The following is a 22,500-nucleotide window of genomic DNA, read 5'->3' as shown; positions in this document are numbered from 1 at the left end:
ACAGTCGACCAAACAAGTGTCCGAATCATCAAAATCATTTTCTTGAGATGCTAAACAGATGTTCGAAAAACTCTTAATAAAAATCGACTTCAGTGCGAAGCAATTTTACCCCGCTGGACGCTTGAGAAATATTTACATTTATTGTTGTGTTGTTGGCTGGCGTGAGGCTGATGGTTACCTCCCACAGACCCACAACATCCCACACCTCCCGCTATTTGTCTCCATTGTGGCATCATTGGCGACGTTATCTTGTCCGGGTATCTTTTGGGGCGTCTCCGTGCCCTCCCTGGTGAGGATGAAGTGCTGGAACAGCAATTATTATTCCTCAGAGAGCGGTCTTTGGGTCCTGGATCCCGAGAAAGATATAGCCATTGTCCTGAGCTTGTCTCCACCATCTTCAACACGAAGCAGCAAGCAGCACTTAGAAAGGCTCTCAACAGCTAAGACGATGACTTCAAACACACCCGTTAATTACCTTTCCTTGCAGTGTTTCTTCTTTGTCTTCATCAATTAGTTGTTTTGTTTCTTCTCTTGGTCCGCCAGACCATTCTTCTACACAATTTTTGCTTCGTTTAGGAAAATTAATTTTTCCCAGTGAATTTTCAAAGTCGTAAGATTTGGCTTTTTAATTTTTGTTGGTATGCCTTATATATATATATATATATATATATATATATATATATATATATATATATATATATATATATATATATATATATATATATATATATATATATATATATATATATATAATTTGTTTGTTAGTGTGTTGTCGTGAGGACCTGTCTAGTTGGACCAGCGGACCTACTGCAGTGTTCCTCTTTTCTTATGAGTCCGGTATTGTCCCGCGTCAGGTGTTTCTTTGTTGTGGGAGTTGACTGTGAGGTGTGGTCTAAGCCCTTTAATTGTCTTCCTTTGATGTATTACTTCCATAGTTCCTTGACAATGTGAGTAGTCACGAAAGCGCTTGGAATTTCACTACTCTTTCATAGTGGTTGTTTTGCATATATATATATATATATATATATATATATATATATATATATATATATATATATATATATATATATATATATATATATATATATATATATATATATATATATATATATATATATATATATATATATATATATATATATATATATATATATATATATATATATATATATATAGATATATATATATATATATATATATATATATATATATATATTATCACACTGGCCGATTCCCACCAAGGCAGGATGGCCCGAAAAAGAAAAACTTTCACCATCATTCACTCCATCACTGTCTTGCCAGAAGGGTGCTTTACACTACAGTTTTTAAACTGCAACATTAACACCGCTCCTTCAGAGTGCAGGCACTGTACTTCCCATCTCCAGGACTCAAGTCCGGCCTGCCGGTTTCCCTGAACCCCTTCATAAATGTTACTTTGCTCACACTCCAACAGCACGTCAAGTATTAAAAACCATTTGTCTCCATTCACTCCTATCAAACACGCTCACGCATGCCTGCTGGAAGTCCAAGCCCCTCGCACACAAAACCTCCTTTACCCCCTCCCTCCAACCTTTCCTAGGCCGCCGACCCCTACCCCGCCTTCCTTACACTACAGACTGATACACTCTTGAAGTTATTCTGTTTCGCTCCATTCTCTCCACATGTCCGAACCACCTTAACAACCCTTCCTCAGCCCTCTGGACAACAGTTTTGGTAATCCCGCACCTCCTCCTAACTTCCAAACTACGAATTCTCTGCATTATATTCACACCACACATTGCTCTCAGACATGACATCTCCACTGCCTCCAGCCTTCTCCTCGCTGCAACATTCATCACCCATGCTTCACACCCATATAAGAGCGTTGGTAAAACTATACTCTCATACATTCCCCTCTTTGCCTCCAAGGACAAAGTTCTTTGTCTCCACAGACTCCTAAGTGCACCACTCACCCTTTTCCCCTCATCAATTCTATGATTCACCTCATCTTTCATAGACCCATCCGCTGACACGTCCACTCCCAAATATCTGAATACATTCACCTCCTCCATACTCTCTCCCTCCAATCTGATATCCAATCTTTCATCACCTAATCTTTTTGTTATCTTCATAACCTTACTCTTTCCTGTATTCACTTTCAATTTTCTTCTTTTGCACACCCTACCAAATTCATCCACCAATCTCTGCAACTTCTCTTCAGAAACTCCCAAGAGCACAGTGTCATCAGCAAAGAGCAACTGTGACAACTCCCACTTTATGTGTGATTCTTTATCTTTTAACTCCACGCCTCTTGCCAAGACCCTCGCATTCACTTCTCTTACAACCCCATCTATAAATATATTAAACAACCACGGTGACATCACACATCCCTGTCTAAGGCCCACTTTTACTGGGAAATAATTTCCCTCTTTCCTACACACTCTAACTTGAGCCTCACTATCCTCGTAAAAACTCTTCACTGCTTTCAGTAACCTACCTCCTACACCATACACCTGCAACATCTGCCACATTGCCCCCCTATCCACCCTGTCATACGCCTTTTCCAAATCCATAAATGCCACAAAGACCTCTTTAGCCTTATCTAAATACTGTTCACTTATATGTTTCACTGTAAACACCTGGTCCACACACCCCCTACCTTTCCTAAAGCCTCCTTGTTCATCTGCTATCCTATTCTCCGTCTTACTCTTAATTCTTTCAATAATAACTCTACCATACACTTTGCCAGGTATACTCAACAGACTTATCCCCCTATAATTTTTGCACTCTCTTTTATCCCCTTTGCCTTTATACAAAGGAACTATGCATGCTCTCTGCCAATCCCTAGGTACCTTACCCTCTTCCATACATTTATTAAATAATTGCACCAACCACTCCAAAACTATATCCCCACCTGCTTTTAACATTTCTATCTTTATCCCATCAATCCCGGCTGCCTTACCCCCTTTCATTTTACCTACTGCCTCACGAACTTCCCCCACACTCACAACTGGCTCTTCCTCACTCCTACAAGATGTTGTTCCTCCTTGCCCTATACACGAAATCACAGCTTCCCTATCTTCATCAACATTTAACAATTCCTCAAAATATTCCCTCCATCTTCCCAATACCTTTAACTCTTCATTTAATAACTCTCCTCTCCTATTTTTAACTGACAAATCCATTTGTTCTCTAGGCTTTCTTAACTTGTTAATCTCACTCCAAAACTTTTTCTTATTTTCAACAAAATTTGTTGATAACATCTCACCCACTCTCTCATTTGCTCTCTTTTTACATTGCTTCACCACTCTCTTAACCTCTCTCTTTTTCTCCATATACTCTTCCCTCCTTGCATCACTTCTACTTTGTAAAAACTTCTCATATGCTAACTTTTTCTCCCTTACTACTCTCTTCACATCATCATTCCACCAATCGCTCCTCTTCCCTCCAGCACCCACTTTCCTGTAACCACAAACTTCTGCTGAACACTAACACTACATTTTTAAACCTACCCCATACCTCTTCGACCCCATTGCCTATGCTCTCATTAGCCCATCTATCCTCCAATAGCTGTTTATATCTTACCCTAACTGCCTCCTCTTTTAGTTTATAAACCTTCACCTCTCTCTTCCCTGATGCTTCTATTCTCCTTGTATCCCATCTACCTTTTACTCTCAGTGTAGCTACAACTAGAAAGTGATCTGATATATCTGTGGCCCCTCTATAAACATGTACATCCTGAAGTCTACTCAACAGTCTTTTATCTACCAGTACATAATCCAACAAACTACTGTCATTTCGCCCTACATCATATCTTTTATACTTATTTATCCTCTTTTTCTTAAAATATGTATTACCTATAACTAAACCCCTTTCTATACAAAGTTCAATCAAAGGACTCCCATTATCATTTACACCTGGCACCCCAAACTTACCTACCACACCCTCTCTAAAAAGTTTCTCCTACTTTAGCATTCAGGTCCCCTACCACAATTACTCTCTCACTTGGTTCAAAGGCTCCTATACATTCACTTAACATCTCCCAAAATCTTTCTCCCTCCTCTGCATTCCTCTCTTCTCCAGGTGCATACACGCTTATTATGACCCACTTCTCGCATCCAACCTTTACTTTAATCCACATAATTCTTGAATTTACACATTCATATTCTCTTTTCTCCTTCCTTAACTGATCATTCAACATTACTGCTATCCCTTCCTTTGCTCTAACTCTCTCAGATACTCCAGATTTAATCCCATTTATTTCCCCCCACCGAAACTCCCCTACCCCCTTCAGCTTTGTTTCGCTTAGGGCCAGGACATCCAATTTCTTTTCATTCATAACATCAGCAATCATCTGTTTCTTGTCATCCGCACTACATCCACGCACATTTAAGCATCCCAGTTTTATAAAGTTTTTCTTCTTCTCTTTTTTAGTAAATGTCTACAGGAGAAGGGGTTACTAGCCCATTGCTCCCGGCATTTTAGTCGCCTCATACGACACGCATGGCTTACGGAGGAAAGATTCTTTTCCACTTCCCCATGGACAATAGAAGAAATAAAGAGGAACAAGAACTATTTAGAAAAAGGAGAAAAACCTAGATGTATGTATATATATATATATATGCATGTGCGTGTCTGTGAAGTGTGACCAAAGTGTAAGTAGGAGTAGTAAGATATCCCTGTTATCTAGCGTGTTTATGAGACAGAAAAAGAAACCAGCAATCCTACCATCATGCAAAACAGTTACAGGTTTCTGTTTCACAGTCATCTGGCAGGACGGTAGTACTTCCCTGGGTGGTTGCTGTCTACCAACCTACTACCTATACTATATTTATATATATATGTATATAAATATATATATATATATATATATATATATATATATATATATATATATATATATATATATATATATATATATATATATATATATATATATATATATATATATATATATATATATATATATATATATCTTCTTTCTTTCTTTCTTTCAACACACCGGCCGTATCCCACCGAGGCGGGGTGGCCCAAAAGGAAAAACGAAAGTTTCTCCTTTTACATTTAGTAATATATACAGGAGAAGAGGTTACTAGCCCCTTGCTCCCGGCATTTTAGTTGCCTCTTACAACACGCATGGCTTACGGAGGAAGAATTCTGTTCCACTTCCCCATGGAGATAAGAGGAAATAAACAAGAATAAGAACTAGAAAGAAAATAGAAGAAAACCCAGAGGGGTGTGTATATATGTGCTTGTACATGTATGTGTAGTGTGACCTAAGTGTAAGTAGAAGTAGCAAGACGTACCTGAAATCTTGCATGTTCATGAGACAGAAAAAAGGACACCAGCAATCCTACCATCATGTAAAACAATTACAGGCTTTCGTTTTACACTCACTTGGCAGGACGGTAGTACCTCCCTGGGCGGTTGCTGTCTACCAACCTACTACCTATATATATATATATATATATATATATATATATATATATATATATATATATATATATATATATATATATATATATATATATATATATATATATATATATATATATATATATATATATATATATATATATATATATATATATATATATATATATATATATATATATATATATATATATATATATATATATATATATATATATATATATATATATATATATATATATATATATATATATATATATATATATATATATATATATATATATATATATATATATATATATATATATATATATATATATAAAACAAGTCGACCGTCTCCCACTGAGGCAGGGGGACCCAAAAAGAAAGAAAATCCCCAAAAAGAAAATACTTTCATCATTCAACACTTTCACCTCACTCACACATAATCACTGTTTTTGCAGAGGTGCTCAGAATACAACAGTTTAGAAGCATATACGTATAAAGATACACAACATATCCCTCCAAACTGCTAATATCCCGAACCCCTCCTTTAGAGTGCAGGCATTGTACTTCCCATTTCCAGGACTCAAGTTCGGCTATATATAATAACCGGTTTCCCTAAATCCCTTCACTAAATATTACCCAGCTCACACTCCAACAGCTCGTAAGGGTCCCAAATACCGTTCGTCTCCATTCACTCCTATCTAACACACTCATGCACGCTAGCTGGAAGTCCAAGCCCCTCGCCCACAAAACCTCCCTTATCCCCTCCCTCCAAGCCTTTCGAGGACGACCTCTACCCCGCCTTCCTTCCCCTACAGATTTATACGCTCTCCATGTCATTCTACTTTGATCCATTCTCTCTAAATGACCAAACCACCTCAACAACCCCTCTTCAGCCCTCTGACTAATACTTTTATTAACTCCACACCTTCTCCTAATTTCCACACTCCGAATTTTCTGCATAATATTTACAGCACACATTGCCCTTAGACAGGACATCTCTACTGCCTCCAACCGTCTCCTCGCTGCTGCATTTACCACCCAAGCTTCACATCCATATAAGAGTGTTGGTACTACTATACTTTCATACATTCCCTTCTTTGCCTCCATAGATAACGTTTTTTGTCTCCACATGTACCTCAATGCACCACTCACCTTTTTTCCCTCATCAATTCTATGATTACCTCATCCTTCATAAATTCATTCGCTGATACGTTAACTCCCAAATATCTGAAAACATTCACTTCTTCCATACTCCTCCTCCCCAATTTGATATTCAATTTTCCTTTATCTAAATCATTTGATACCCTCATCACCTTACTCTTTTCTATGTTCACTTTCAACTTTCTACCTTTACACACACTCCCAAATTCGTCCACTAACCTCTGCAATTTTTCTTTAGAATTACCTATAAGCACTGTATCATCAGCAAAAAGTAACTGTGTCACTTCAAATTTTGTATTTGATTCCCCATAAATTAATCCCACCCCTCTCCCGAACACCCTAGCATTTACTTCTTTTACAACCCCATCTATAAATATATTAAACAACCATGGTGACATTACACATCCCTGTCTAAGACCTACTTTTACCGGGAAGTAGCCTCCCTCTCTTCTACACACCCTAACCTGAGCCTCACTATCCTCATAAAAACTCTTTACAGCATTTAGTAACTTACCACCTATTCCATATACTTGCAACATCTGCCACATTGCTTCCCTATCCACTCTATCATATGCCTTTTCTAAATCCATAAATGCAATAAATCTTGCCTACCTTTATCTAAATACTGTTCACATATATGCTTCAATGTAAACACTTGATCTACCCATCCCCTACCCACTCTGAAACATCCTTGCTCATCCGCAATCCTACATTCTGTCTTACCTCTAATTCTTTCAATAATAACCCTACCGTACACTTTTCCTGATATACTCAGTATACTTATTCCTCTAAAAATTTTACAATATCTTTTGTCCCCCTTCCCTTTATATAAAGGGACTCTACATGCTCTCCGCCAATCCTTAGGTACCTTCCCCTCTTTCATACATTTATTAAATAAATATACCAACCACTCCAACACTATACCCCCCTCCCCTGCTTTTAACATTTCTGTTATGATCCCATCAGTTCCAGCTGCTTTACCCCCTTTCATTCTACGTAATGCCTCACGCACCTCCCCCACACTTACATCCTGCTCTTCTTCACTCCTAAAAGATGGTATACCTCCCTGACCAGTGCATGAAATTACCGCTTCCCTTTCTTCATCGACATTTAAAAGTTCCTCAAAGTATTCTCACCATCTACTCAATACCTCCATCTCCCCATCTACTAACTCTCCTACTCTGTTTTTAACTGACAAATCCATTTGTTTCCTAGGCTTTCATATCTTTTTTCACTCGCTCCAAATTTTTTTCTTATTTTCATTAAAATTTCTTGACAGTGCCTCTCCCACTCTATCATCTGCTCTCCTTTTGCACTCTCTCACCACTCTCTTCACCTTTCTTTTACTCTCCATATACTCTACTCTTCTTATAACACTTCTGCTTTGTAAAAACCTCTCATAAGCTAACTTTTTCTCTTTTATCACACCCTTTACTTCATCATTCCACCAATCACTCCTCTTTCCTCCTGCACCCACCCTCCTATAATCAAAAACTTTTGCCCCACATTCTACTACTGCATTTTTAAAACTATTCCAACCCTCTTCAACCCCCCACTACTCATACTTGCACCAGCCCACCTTTCTGCCAATAGTTGCTTATATCTTACCAGAACTTCCTCCTCCCTTAGTTTATATTATATAATATATATATTCTAGGAATTCGCAAGAGCAGGCGAAATATACACAAACACTGATCTCTGGCTGAAGGAGACTCGAACCTACGAACCTTGGAACATGGTACGCAGTGCTTTACAATTCTCACCACACTGGACAATACCTTGGTGCCCAGCTCACGCTAGACGTTGATCCAAGGCAGCCAGCTTTCAGGCAGGAGGCTTATAGCTTTTCATCTCATCCCCTTTTTATGCATCAACCAACCAGAGATTTTAACAATGCAAGGAATTCGCAAGAGCAGGCGAAATATACACAAACACTGATCTCTGGCCGAAGGAGACTCGAACCTACTGCGTACCTTGTTCCAAGGTTCATAGGTTCGAGTCTTCTTCGGCCAGAGATCAGTGTTTATAATACACACACACACACACACACACACACACACACACACACACACACACACACACACACACACACACACACACACACACACACACACACACAAATATATATATATATATATATATATATATATATATATATATATATATATATATATATATATATATATATATATATATATATATATTTGGTGAACAGTAGTTATGGTGAGTTAATACAGGATATTACTTTTATGTCCTTACTGAATATAAATGTTTTGGATGTTAACGAACCGAGTAACACAAATTACAGCCCTTGAGCACTTCCTCTGCTGCATCAGTACTAACTGACGCACATAACTGCTCATGGCAGTAATGTAATGACATGCTAGGTTTCTCTAAAGTCGGGCTGAGGGCCCTTACAGTCGGGCTGGGGGCCCTTAAACATGGGCTGGGGGTCCTTAAAGTCGGGCTGTACTAAGAACTGTATTCATGGAGGCAAAAAGGGAAGATACTGTAGCAGAGTATGGGGTTCCAACACTGTTATATGGCTGATGAGCATGTGTTTTAAACGTTGCAGCGATGCGGAACCTGGTTGCAGTGGAAATATATGAGGGTAATGTGTGGTGGAAATATTATTCAGAGAATTTGATTAAAATGTGTGTGTCTACCAAAAGTATTATTCAGAGATCTGAGGAGCTGTTGATGTGTTTTTGACATACAAAGAAGATGAGGAAAAATAGGATGATTAAGAGGGTGCAAAATCTAAGTTAAAGAGGACGAGTATGGGTAGTCCCAAGAAAGGATGGAGGGGGGATAAAGGAGATTTTGTGTGCAAGGGTCTTGGATATTCAGCAGGCGTGTTTGAGAATGAGAGCAAGTGGTTTGTATGACTGAAAGTGATGTAGTAGTGAGAGTAAGGTAACATTTATTAAAGAATTAGGTGACATTAGCTAACCGGGCTTGAGTCCTGGAGGTAGAAAGCAGAGTGTCTGCACTCTGATGGATGAATGGTGATATTGCAGCTTGGACGGTCATCTGAAGTGTTACATTAGAAAGCTTTTAGCCTGACAGTCATCGAATGATAACAATATTCTGAAAAATTCGAAATATAATCATCATAATGGTTACGGGATTGATGGGATACAGATAGAAATGTTAAAAGCAGGTGGGGATATAGTTTTGGAGTGGTTGGTGCAATTATTTAATAAATGTATGGATGAGGGTAAGGTACCTAGGGATTGGCAGAGACCATGCATAGTTCTTTTATATAAAGGCAAAGGGGACAAAAGAGAGTGCAAAAATTATAGGGGGATAAGTCTGTTAAGTATACCAGGTAAAGTGTGTGGTAGAGTTATTATTGAAAGAATTAAGAGTAAGACGGAGAATAGGATAGCAGATGAACAAGGAGGCTTTAGGAAAGGTAGGGGGTGTGTGGACCAGGTGTTTACAGTGAAACATAAGTGAACAGTATTTAGAAAAGGCTAAAGAGGTCTTTGTGGCATTTATGGATTTGGAAAAGGCGTATGACAGGGTGGATAGGGAGGCAATGTGGCAGATGTTGCAGGTGTATGGTGTAGGAGGTAGGTTACTGAAAGCAGTGAAGAGTTTTTACGAGGATAGTGAGGCTCAAATTAGAGTATGTAGGAAAAAGGGAAATTATTTCCCAGTAAAAGTAGGCCTTAGACAAGGATGTGTGATGTCACCGTGGTTGTTTAATATATTTATAGATGGGGTTGTAAGAGAAGTAAATGCGAGGGTCATGGCAAGAGGCGTGGAGTTAAAAGATAAAGAATCACACATAAAGTGGGAGTTGTAACAGTTGCTCTTTGCTGATGACACTGTGCTCTTGGGAGATTCTGAAGAGAAGTTGCAGAGATTGGTGGATGAATTTGGTAGGGAGTGCAAAAGAAGAAAATTAGAAGTGAATACAGGAAAGAGTAAGGTTATGAGGATAACAAAAAGATTAGGTGATGAAAGATTGGATATCAGATTGGAGGGAGAGAGTATGGAGGAGGTGAATGTATCCAGATATTTGGGAGTGGACGTGTCAGCGGATGGGTCTATGAAAGATGAGGTGAATCATAGAATTGATGAGGGGAAAAGAGTGAGTGGTGCACTTAGGAGTCTGTGGAGACAAAGAACTTTGTCCTTGGAGGCAAAGAGGGGAATGTATGAGAGTATAGTTTTACCAACGCTCTTATATGGGTGTGAAGCATGGGTGATAAATGTTGCAGCGAGGAGAAGGCTGGAGGTAGTGGAGATGTCATGTCTGAGAGCAATGTGTGGTGTGAATATAATGCAGAGAATTCGTAGTTTGGAAGTTAGGAGGAGGTGCGGGATTACCAAAACTTGTCCAGAGGGCTGAGGAAGGGTTGATGAGGTGGTTCGGACATGTAGAGAGAATGGAGCGAAACAGAATGACTTCAAGAGTGTATCAGTCTGTAGTGTAAGGAAGGCGGGGTAGGGGTCGGCCTAGGAAAGGTTGGAGGGAGGGGGTAAAGGAGGTTTTGTGTGCTAGGGGCTTGGACTTCCAGCAGGCATGCGTGAGCGTGTTTGATAGGAGTGAATGGAGACAAATGGTTTTTAATACTTGACGTGCTGTTGGAGTGTGAGCAAAGTAACATTTATGAAGGGGTTCAGGGAAACCGGCAGGCCGGACTTGAGTCCTGGAGATGGGAAGTACAGTGCCTGCACTCTGAAGGAGGGGTGTTAATGTTGCAGTTTAAAAACTGTAGTGTAAAGCACCCTTCTGGCAAGACAGTGATGGAGTGAATGATGGTGAAAGTTTTTCTTTTTCGGGCCACCCTGCCTTAGTGGGAATCGGCCTGTGTGTTATTAAAAATAATAAATAAAATAATGGTTACAGACTCGTGTTACATTCAGATGTGTTGAAGATAGAAAAGCAAAAGGCTCTCTCTCTCTCTCGCACAAACACATACTAATATATATATATATATATATATATATATATATATATATATATATATATATATATATATATATATATATATATATATATATATATATATATATATATATATATATATATATATATATATATATAAGAAGTCAAGAAAGCGCTTGGAATTTCACTATTCTTTCACATTGGTTGTTTAGCATATTCTGATATCACCTGTTTATGTGATCTTATTGCCGGTTTCACTGAATCCCTTCATAAAAGTTACTCTCCAACAGCACGTCAAATCCTGAAAACAATTTGTCTTCATTCGCTCCTATCTAATACGCTCAAGCAGGCTTGCTGGAAGTCCAAGCCCCTCGAACACAAAACATTCTCTACCCCCTTCCTCCAACCTTTCCTAGGCCGACCCTTACCCCGCCTTCCCTCTACTACAGATTTATACACTATCGAAGTCATTCTATTTCGTTCCATCCTCTCTACATGTCCAAACCACACCTGCACCTCCCACATCAACTCCACCCACACGAAAACTTCCCACACCAGCACTTTCTACAGCAGCACCTCCAACACCAGGACCTCACACACCAGTACCTCCTACAACAGCACTTCTAAACCAGTACCTCCCACACCTGCACCTCCCGCACAAGCACCTCCTACACCAGCACCTACCACACCTGCACCTCCCACACCAGCAACTCACACACCAGCACCTCCTACACCAGCACCTCCCACAACTGCACCTCACATACCAGCACCTCCCACACCAGCCCATCACACACCAGCATCTCACACACCAGCACCTCCCACACCAGCTCCACTCACACCCGCACTTCTCAAACCAGCACCTCCTCCACCACCACCTCCCACACCAGCACCTCCCATACCTACAACTCCCATACCAGCACTTCCAACCACAGCACCTTCCACACCAGCACCTCCCACACCTCCATCTCTTACACCAGCACCTCCTACACCAGCACCTCCCACACCAGCACCTCCCACACCAGCACCTCACACACAAGCACCTCACACACCAGCACCTCACACACGAGCACCTCACACACCAGCACCTCCGACACCAGCACCTCCCACACCAGCACTTCCCACACCAGCACCTCACACATCAGGACCTCCCACACCAGCACCTCCCACACCAGCACTTTCCACACAAGCACCTCACACATCTGCACGTCCCACACCAGCACCTCACACATCAGCACCTCCCACACCAGCACCTCACACACCAGCACCTCCCACACCTGCTCCACCCACACCTACACTTCCCACTCCAGCACCTCACACACCAGCACCTCGAACACCAGCACCTCACATATCAGCACCTCCCACACCAGCACCTCACACACCAGCACTTCCCACACAAGCACCTCACGCACCAGCACCTCACACACCAACACCTCACACACCAGCACCTCCCACACCAACACCTCACACACCAGCACCTCACACACCAGCACCTCACACACCAGCACCTCCCACACCTGCACCTCCCACACCAGTACCTCCCACACCAGCACCTCCCACACCAGCACCTCACACACCAGCACCTCCCACACCAGCACCTCACACACCAGCACCTCACACACCAGCACCTCACACACCAGCACCTCCCACACCAGTACCTCCCACACCAGCACCTCCCACACCAGCACCTCACACACCAGCACCTCCCACACCAGCACCTCACACACCAGCACCTCACACACCAGCACCTCACACACCAGCACCTCCCACACCAGTACCTCCCACACCAGCACCTCCCACACCAGCACCTCACACACCAGCACCTCCCACACCTGCTCCACCCACACTTACACTTCCCACTCCAGTACCTCACACACCAGCACCTCGCACACCAGCACCTCACATATCAGCACCTCCCACACCAGCACCTCACACACCAGCACCTCCCACACCAGCACCTCACGCACCAGCACCTCACACACCAACACCTCACACACCAGCACCTCCCACACCAGCACCTCACACACCAGCACCTCACACACCAGCACCTCACACACCAGCACATCGCACATCAGCACCTCCCACACCAGCACCTCACACACCAACACCTCCCACACCAGCACCTCCCACACCAGCACCTCCCACACCAGCTCCTCTCACACTAGCACCTCCCACACCAGCACCTCCCACACCAGCACCTCACACACCTGTACCTTTCACACCGGCACATCCCACACCAGCACCTCCCACACCAGCACCTCCCACACTAGCACGTCACACACCAGCACCTCACACACAAGCACCTCCCACACCAGCACCTTCCACACAAGCACCTACCACACCAGCACCTCCCACACCAGCACCTCCTACACAGCACCTCACACACCAGCACCTCCCACACCAGCACCTCCCACACCAGCACCTCCGACACCAGCACCTCCCACACCAGCACCTCCTACACAGCACCTCACACACCAGCATTTCCCACACCAGCACCTCCCACACCAGCACCTCCCACACCAGCACCTCACACACCAGCACCTCCCACACCAGCACCTCCCACACAAGCACCTCACACACCAGCACCTCCCACACCAGCACCTTCCACACCATTACCTCCCACACCAGCACCTCCCACACCAGTACCTCTCACACTAGCACCTCCCACACCAGCACCTCCCAAACCAGCACCTCACACACCTGTACCTTTCACACCAGCACCTCCTACACAGCACCTCACACACCAGCACCTCCCACACCAGCACCTCCCACACCAGCACCTCCGACACCAGCACCTCCCACACCAGCACCTCCTACACAGAACCTCACACACCAGCATTTCCCACACCAGCACCTCCCACACCAGCACCTCCCACACCAGCACCTCACACACCAGCACCTCCCACACCAGCACCTCCCACACAAGCACCTCACACACCAGCACCTCCCACACCAGCACCTTCCACACCAGCACCTCCAACACCAGGACCTCACACACCAGTACCTCCTACAACAGCACTTCTAAACCAGTACCTCCCACACCTGCACCTCCCGCACAAGCACCTCCTACACCAGCACCTACCACACCTGCACCTCCCACACCAGCAACTCACACACCAGCACCTCCTACACCAGCACCTCCCACAACTGCACCTCCCATACCAGCACCTCCCACACCAGCCCATCACACACCAGCATCTCACACACCAGCACCTCCCACACCAGCTCCACTCACACCCGCACTTCTCAAACCAGCACCTCCTCCACCACCACCTCCCACACCAGCACCTCCCATACCTACAACTCCCATACCAGCACTTTCTACCACAGCACCTTCCACACCAGCACCTCCCACACCTCCATCTCTTACACCAGCACCTCCTACACCAGCACCTCCCACACCAGCACCTCCCACACCAGCACCTCACACACCAGCACCTCACACACCAGCACCTCACACACGAGCACCTCACACACCAGCACCTCCCACACCAGCACCTCCCACACCAGCACTTCCCACACCAGCACCTCACACATCAGGACCTCCCACACCAGCACCTCCCACACCAGTACTTTCCACACAAGCACCTCACACATCTGCACGTCCAACACCAGCACCTCACACATCAGCACCTCCCACACCAGCACCTCACACACCAGCACCTCCCACACCTGCTCCACCCACACCTACACTTCCCACTCCAGCACCTCACACACCAGCACCTCGAACACCAGCACCTCACATATCAGCACCTCCCACACCAGCACATCACACACCAGCACTTCCCACACCAGCACCTCACGCACCAGCACCTCACACACCAACACCTCACACACCAGCACCTCACACACCAGCACCTCCCACACCTGCACCTCCCACACCAGTACCTCCCACACCAGCACCTCCCACACCAGCACCTCACACACCAGCACCTCCCACACCAGCACCTCACACACCAGCACCTCACACACCAGCACCTCACACACCAGCACCTCCCACACCAGTACCTCCCACACCAGCACCTCCCACACCAGCACCTCACACACCAGCACCTCCCACACCTGCTCCACCCACACCTACACTTCCCACTCCAGCACCTCACACACCAGCACCTCGCACACCAGCACCTCACATATCAGCACCTCCCACACCAGCACCTCACACACCAGCACCTCCCACACCAGCACCTCACGCACCAGCACCTCACACACCAACACCTCACACACCAGCACCTCCCACACCAACACCTCACACACCAGCACCTCACACACCAGCACCTCACACACCAGCACCTCGCACATCAGCACCTCCCACACCAGCACCTCACACACCAACACCTCCCACACCAGCACCTCCCACACCAGCACCTCCCACACCAGCACCTCTCACACTAGCACCTCCCTCACCAGCACCTCCCACACCAGCACCTCACACACCTGTACCTTTCACACCGGCACATCCCACACCAGCACCTCCCACACCAGCACCTCCCACACTAGCACGTCACACACCAGCACCTCACACACAAGCACCTCCCACACCAGCACCTTCCACACAAGCACCTACCACACCAGCACCTCCCACACCAGCACCTCCTACACAGCACCTCACACACCAGCACCTCCCACACCAGCACCTCCCACACCAGCACCTCCGACACCAGCACCTCCCACACCAGCACCTCCTACACAGCACCTCACACACCAGCATTTCCCACACCAGCACCTCCCACACCAGCACCTCCCACACCAACACCTCACACACCAGCACCTCCCACACCAGCACCTGCCACACAAGCACCTCACACACCAGCACCTCCCACACCAGCACCTTCCACACCAGCACCTCCCACACCAGCACCTCCCACACCATTACCTCTCACACTAGCACCTCCCACACCAGCACCTCCCACACCAGCACCTCACACACCTGTACCTTTCACACCAGCACCTCCCACACCAGCACCTCCCTCACCAGCACCTCCCACATCAGCACCTCCCACACTAGCACGTCACGCACCAGCACCTCACACACCAGCACCTCCCACACCAGCACCTCACACACCAGCACCTCGCACACCAGCACCTCCCACACCAACATCTCACACACCAGCACCACACACACAAGGACCTCCCACACCAGCACCTCACACACCAGCACCTCCCACACCAGCACCTCACACACCAGCACCTCCCACACCAACATCTCACACACCAGTACCTCTCACACCAGCACCTCACGCACCTGCACCTCCCACAGCAGCACCTCCCACACCAGCACCTCCCACACCAGCACCTCACACACCAGCACCTTCCACACCTACACCTCACACACCAACACCTCCCACACCAGCACCTCACACACCAGAATCTCACGCACCAACACCTCCCACACCAGCGCCTCACACACTAGCACCTCACACACCAGCACCTCACACACCAGCACCTCCTACACAGCACCTCCCACACGAGCACCTCACACACCAGCACCTCACACACCAGCACCTCCCACACCAGCTCCTCACACACCAGCACCTCACACACCAGCACCTCACACACCAGCACCTCTCACATCAGCACCTCCCACACCAGCACCTCACACACCAGCACCTCACACACTAGCAGCTCACACACCAGCACCTCACACACCAGCACCTCCCACACCAGCTCCTCACACACCAGCACCTCACACACCAGCACCTCACACACCAGCACCTCTCACATCAGCACCTCCCACACCAGCACCTCACACACCAGCACCTCACACACAAGCAGCTCACACACCAGCACCTCACACACCAACACCTCACACACCAGCACCTCCCACACCAGCACCTCCTACACAGCACCTCCCACACCAGCACCTCCCACACCAGCACTTCCTACACCAGCACCTCCCACCCCAGCACCTCCTACACAGCACCTCACACACCAGCACCTCCCACACAAGCACCTCACACACCAGCACCTCCCACACCAGCACCTCACACACCAGCACCTCCTACACAGCACCTCCCACACCAGCACCTCACACACCAGCACCTCAAACACCAGCACCTCCCACACCAGCTCCTCACACACCAGCACCTCACACACCAGCACCTTACACACCAGCACCTCTCACACTAGCAACTCCCACACCAGCACCTCACACACCAGCACCTAACACACCAGCACCTCACACACCAGCACCTCACACACCAGCACCTCCCACACAAGCACCTCACACACCAGCACTTCCCACATCAGCACCTCACACACCAGCACCTCACACACCAGCACCTCACACACCAGCACCTCACACACCAGCACCTCCCACACCAGCACCTCCTACACAGCGCCTCCCACACCAGCACCTCCCACACCAGCACCTCCTACACCAACACCTCCCACACCAGCACCTTCTACACAGCACCTCACACACCAGCTCCTCCTACACCAGCACCTCACACACCAGCACCTCACACACCAGCACGTCACACACCAGCACCTCACACTCCAGCACCTCCCACATCAACACCTCACACACCAGCACCTCACACACCAGCACCTCTCACACCAGCACCTCCCACACCAGCACCTCCTACACAGCACCTCCCACACAAGCACCTCCCACACAAGTACCTACCACACCAGCACCTCCCACACCAGCACCTCCTACAGTGCACCTCACACACCAGCACCTCCCACACCAGCACCTCACACACCAGCACCTCTCACACCAGCACCTCCCACACCAGCACCTCCCACACCAGTTCCTCCCACACCAGCACCTACTACACAGCACCTCAGAACCCAGCATTTCCCACACCAGCACCTCCCACACCTGCATCTCCCACACATGCACCTCCCATACCTGCATCTCCCACACCAGCACCTCCCACACCAGCACCTCCTACGCAGCACCTCACACACCAGCACCTACCACACCAGCATCTCCCACACCAGCCCCTCCCACACCAGCACCTCCCACACCAGCACCTCCTACACAGCACCTCACACACCAGCACCTCCCACACCAGCACCTCCCACACCTGCATCTCCCACACCAGCACCTCCTACACCTTCATCTCCCACTCCAGCACCTTCTACACAGCACCTCCCACACCAGCACCTCCCACAACAGCATCTCCCACACCAGTACCTCCTACACGACACCTCACACACCAGCACCTCACACACCAGCATCTCCCACACCAGCACCTCGCACACCAGCACCTCACACACCAGCACCTCCTACACAGCACCTCACACACCAGCACCTCCCACACCAGCACCTCACACACCATCACCTCCCACACCAGCACCTCACACACCAGCACCTCCCACACCAGCACCTCACACACCAGCATCTCCCACACCAGCATCTCCCACACCAGCATCTCCCACACCAGCGCCTCACACACCAGCACCTCACACACCAGCACCTCACACATCATCACCTCCCACACCAGCACTTCCTACACCAGCACCTCCCACCCCAGCACCTCCTACACAGCACCTCACACACCAGCACCTCCCACACAAGCACCTCACACACCAGCACCTCCCACACCAGCACCTCACACACCAGCACCTCCTACACAGCACCTCCCACACCAGCACCTCACACACCAGCACCTCAAACACCAGCACCTCCCACACCAGCTCCTCACACACCAGCACCTCACACACCAGCACCTTACACACCAGCACCTCTCACACTAGCAACTCCCACACCAGCACCTCACACACCAGCACCTAACACACCAGCACCTCACACACCAGCACCTCACACACCAGCACCTCCCACACAAGCACCTCACACACCAGCACTTCCCACATCAGCACCTCACACACCAGCACCTCACACACCAGCACCTCACACACCAGCACCTCACACACCAGCACCTCCCACACCAGCACCTCCTACACAGCGCCTCCCACACCAGCACCTCCCACACCAGCACCTCCCACACCACCACCTCCCACACCAGCACCTTCTACACAGCACCTCACACACCAGCTCCTCCTACACCAGCACCTCACACACCAGCACCTCACACACCAGCACGTCACACACCAGCACCTCACACTCCAGCACCTCCCACATCAACACCTCACACACCAGCACCTCACACACCAGCACCTCTCACACCAGCACCTCCCACACCAGCACCTCCTACACAGCACCTCCCACACAAGCACCTCCCACACAAGTACCTACCACACCAGCACCTCCCACACCAGCACCTCCTACAGTGCACCTCACACACCAGCACCTCCCACACCAGCACCTCACACACCAGCACCTCTCACACCAGCACCTCCCACACCAGCACCTCCGACACCAGTTCCTCCCACACCAGCACCTACTACACAGCACCTCAGAACCCAGCATTTCCCACACCAGCACCTCCCACACCTGCATCTCCCACACATGCACCTCCCATACCTGCATCTCCCACACCAGCACCTCCCACACCAGCACCTCCTACGCAGCACCTCACACACCAGCACCTACCACACCAGCACCTCCCACACCAGCACCTCCCACACCTGCATCTCCCACACCAGCACCTCCTACACCTTCATCTCCCACTCCAGCACCTTCTACACAGCACCTCCCACACCAGCACCTCCCACAACAGCATCTCCCACACCAGTACCTCCTACACAACACCTCACACACCAGCACCTCACACACCAGCATCTCCCACACCAGCACCTCGCACACCAGCACCTCACACACCAGCACCTCCTACACAGCACCTCACACACCAGCACCTCCCACACCAGCACCTCACACACCATCACCTCCCACACCAGCACCTCACACACCAGCACCTCCCACACCAGCACCTCACACACCAGCATCTCCCACACCAGCATCTCCCACACCAGCATCTCCCACACCAGCGCCTCACACACCAGCACCTCACACACCAGCACCTCACACATCATCACCTCACACACCAGCACTTCCTACGCCAGCACCTGCCACACCTGCACCTCCCACACCAGCAACTCACACACCAGCTCCTCCTACACCTGCACCTCCCACACCAGCAACTCACACACCAGCATCTCCCACACCAGCATCTCCCACACCAGCATCTCCCACACCAGCATCTCCCACACCAGCATCTCCCACACCAGCATCTCCCACACCAGCATCTCCCACACCAGCACCTCCCACACCAGCATCTCCCACACCAGCATCTCCCACACCAGCACCTCCCACACCAGCACCTCCCACACCAGCATCTCCCACACCAGCATCTCCCACACCAGCATCTCCCACACCAGCATCTCCCACACCAGCATCTCCCACACCAGCACCTCCCACACCAGCATCTCCCACACCAGCACCTCCCACACCAGCATCTCCCACACCAGCATCTCCCACACCAGCACCTCCCACTCCTCAGGAGAATCCTGGAGTTTGTTCACTGGGAATCCAGATATCAATCAGATCTCACAGGTAAGTCAAGAGGAGATATCATCAGTAACGAAGACCTATCACCGCCAGGTTCTTCACCTTCACAATTCAAACTTCCTCATATTTTGCCGACCGCTGAGAAAAGCTTTAATTTGTCAACACAAAAAAAGAGAGGCTTTCGTCAACATAGGGTTTTCGATGCCTATTATCCAAGGGTGTGGTGCATACTCCCTAGGATAATGGACCAACGAGACCTCTCGGGTTGATCCAAGCCCCGCAAGATAACGAGATAAGTGCGAAATGCTAAGGAGAAGGGATAGCGAGAGAGCGAGAGAGAGAGAGAGAGAGAGAGAGAGAGAGAGAGAGAGAGAGAGAGAGAGAGAGAGAGAGAGAGAGAGAGAGAGAGAGAAGAGATGAGAGAGAGATGAGAGAGAGAGAGAGAGAGACAGACAGAGAGAGACAGAGAAAGAGAGAGAGAGAGAGAGAGAGAGAGAGAGAGAGAGAGAGAGAGAGAGAGAGAGAGAGAGAGAGAGAGAGAGAGAGAGAGAGAGAGAGAGAGAGAGAGAGAGAGAGAGAGTAAGAAGTAAATTTCCACCACATTCTTCAATCATTGTATCAAAATATAACAGATTTTTTCTCTCAAAATTGAGATGGAAGAATAATGCCATGATTAATGACATAGTTTTAAGAAGATTGAGCGGACGAGAGCTGAGTTGATTGATTGATTTCAGGGGGTTGCAGTATGTCTGTAACACCTGGAGGGATGTGCTGGGATAGGTGGAAGGAAGGATGAGATGAAAGGTGGAATGTGTGGAATAGTGAGAGACAGTTAAGGAATGAGACAAGGATGGGTGAGGAGAGAGAGAGATGGGTAAGTGGTGAAGGGATGCAAGGGAAAAGGAATGGGTGGTGTAGGGATGGGATTGGAGAATTATGAATGGGGTGGATGCAGGGATGTGTCGAGATGGAATATGTGGAAGATGGATAGGCGGGGTTTTTAATTATGGTCGGCCATGAGAGATGGTCCTGTAATAAACAGATGGTCGTTTATGACATTATCGTGCCACCTGTGTGTGTGTGTGTATTCACCTAACTGACTCATCTAATTGTGGTTGCAGGGGTCGAGACTCAGTTCCTGGGCCCGCCTCTTCACTGATCGCTATTAGGTCCTCTCTCTCCCTGCTCCCTGAGCTTTGTCATACCTTGCTAGGCTATTCCACTTCCTGACCATTCTATGACTGAAGAAATACTCCCTAACATCCCTCTGACTCGTCTGAGTCTTCAGCTTTTAACTGTGACCCTTTGTTTCTGTGTCCCCTCTCTGGAATATCCTGTATCTGTCCAACTTATCTATTCCACGCAGTATTTTGTATGTCGTTATTATGTCTCTCCTGACCCTCCTGTCTTCAATGTCGTCAGGCCGATTTCCCTCAACCTTTCTTCGTAGGGCATTCCCCTTAGCTCTGGAACTAGCCTTGTTGCAAACCTTTGTACTTTCTCTCATTTCTTGACGTGCTTGACCAGGTGTGGGTTCCAAGCTGGTGCTGCTTACTCCAGTATGGGCCGTACGTTCACAGTATACAGTGTCTTGAACGATTTCTTACTAAAGTATCGGAAC

The sequence above is a fragment of the Cherax quadricarinatus genome, chromosome 45 (assembly GCF_038502225.1).
Source record: "Cherax quadricarinatus isolate ZL_2023a chromosome 45, ASM3850222v1, whole genome shotgun sequence".
NCBI lineage: Eukaryota > Metazoa > Arthropoda > Malacostraca > Decapoda > Parastacidae > Cherax > Cherax quadricarinatus.
This window is presented reverse-complemented; position numbering follows the sequence as displayed.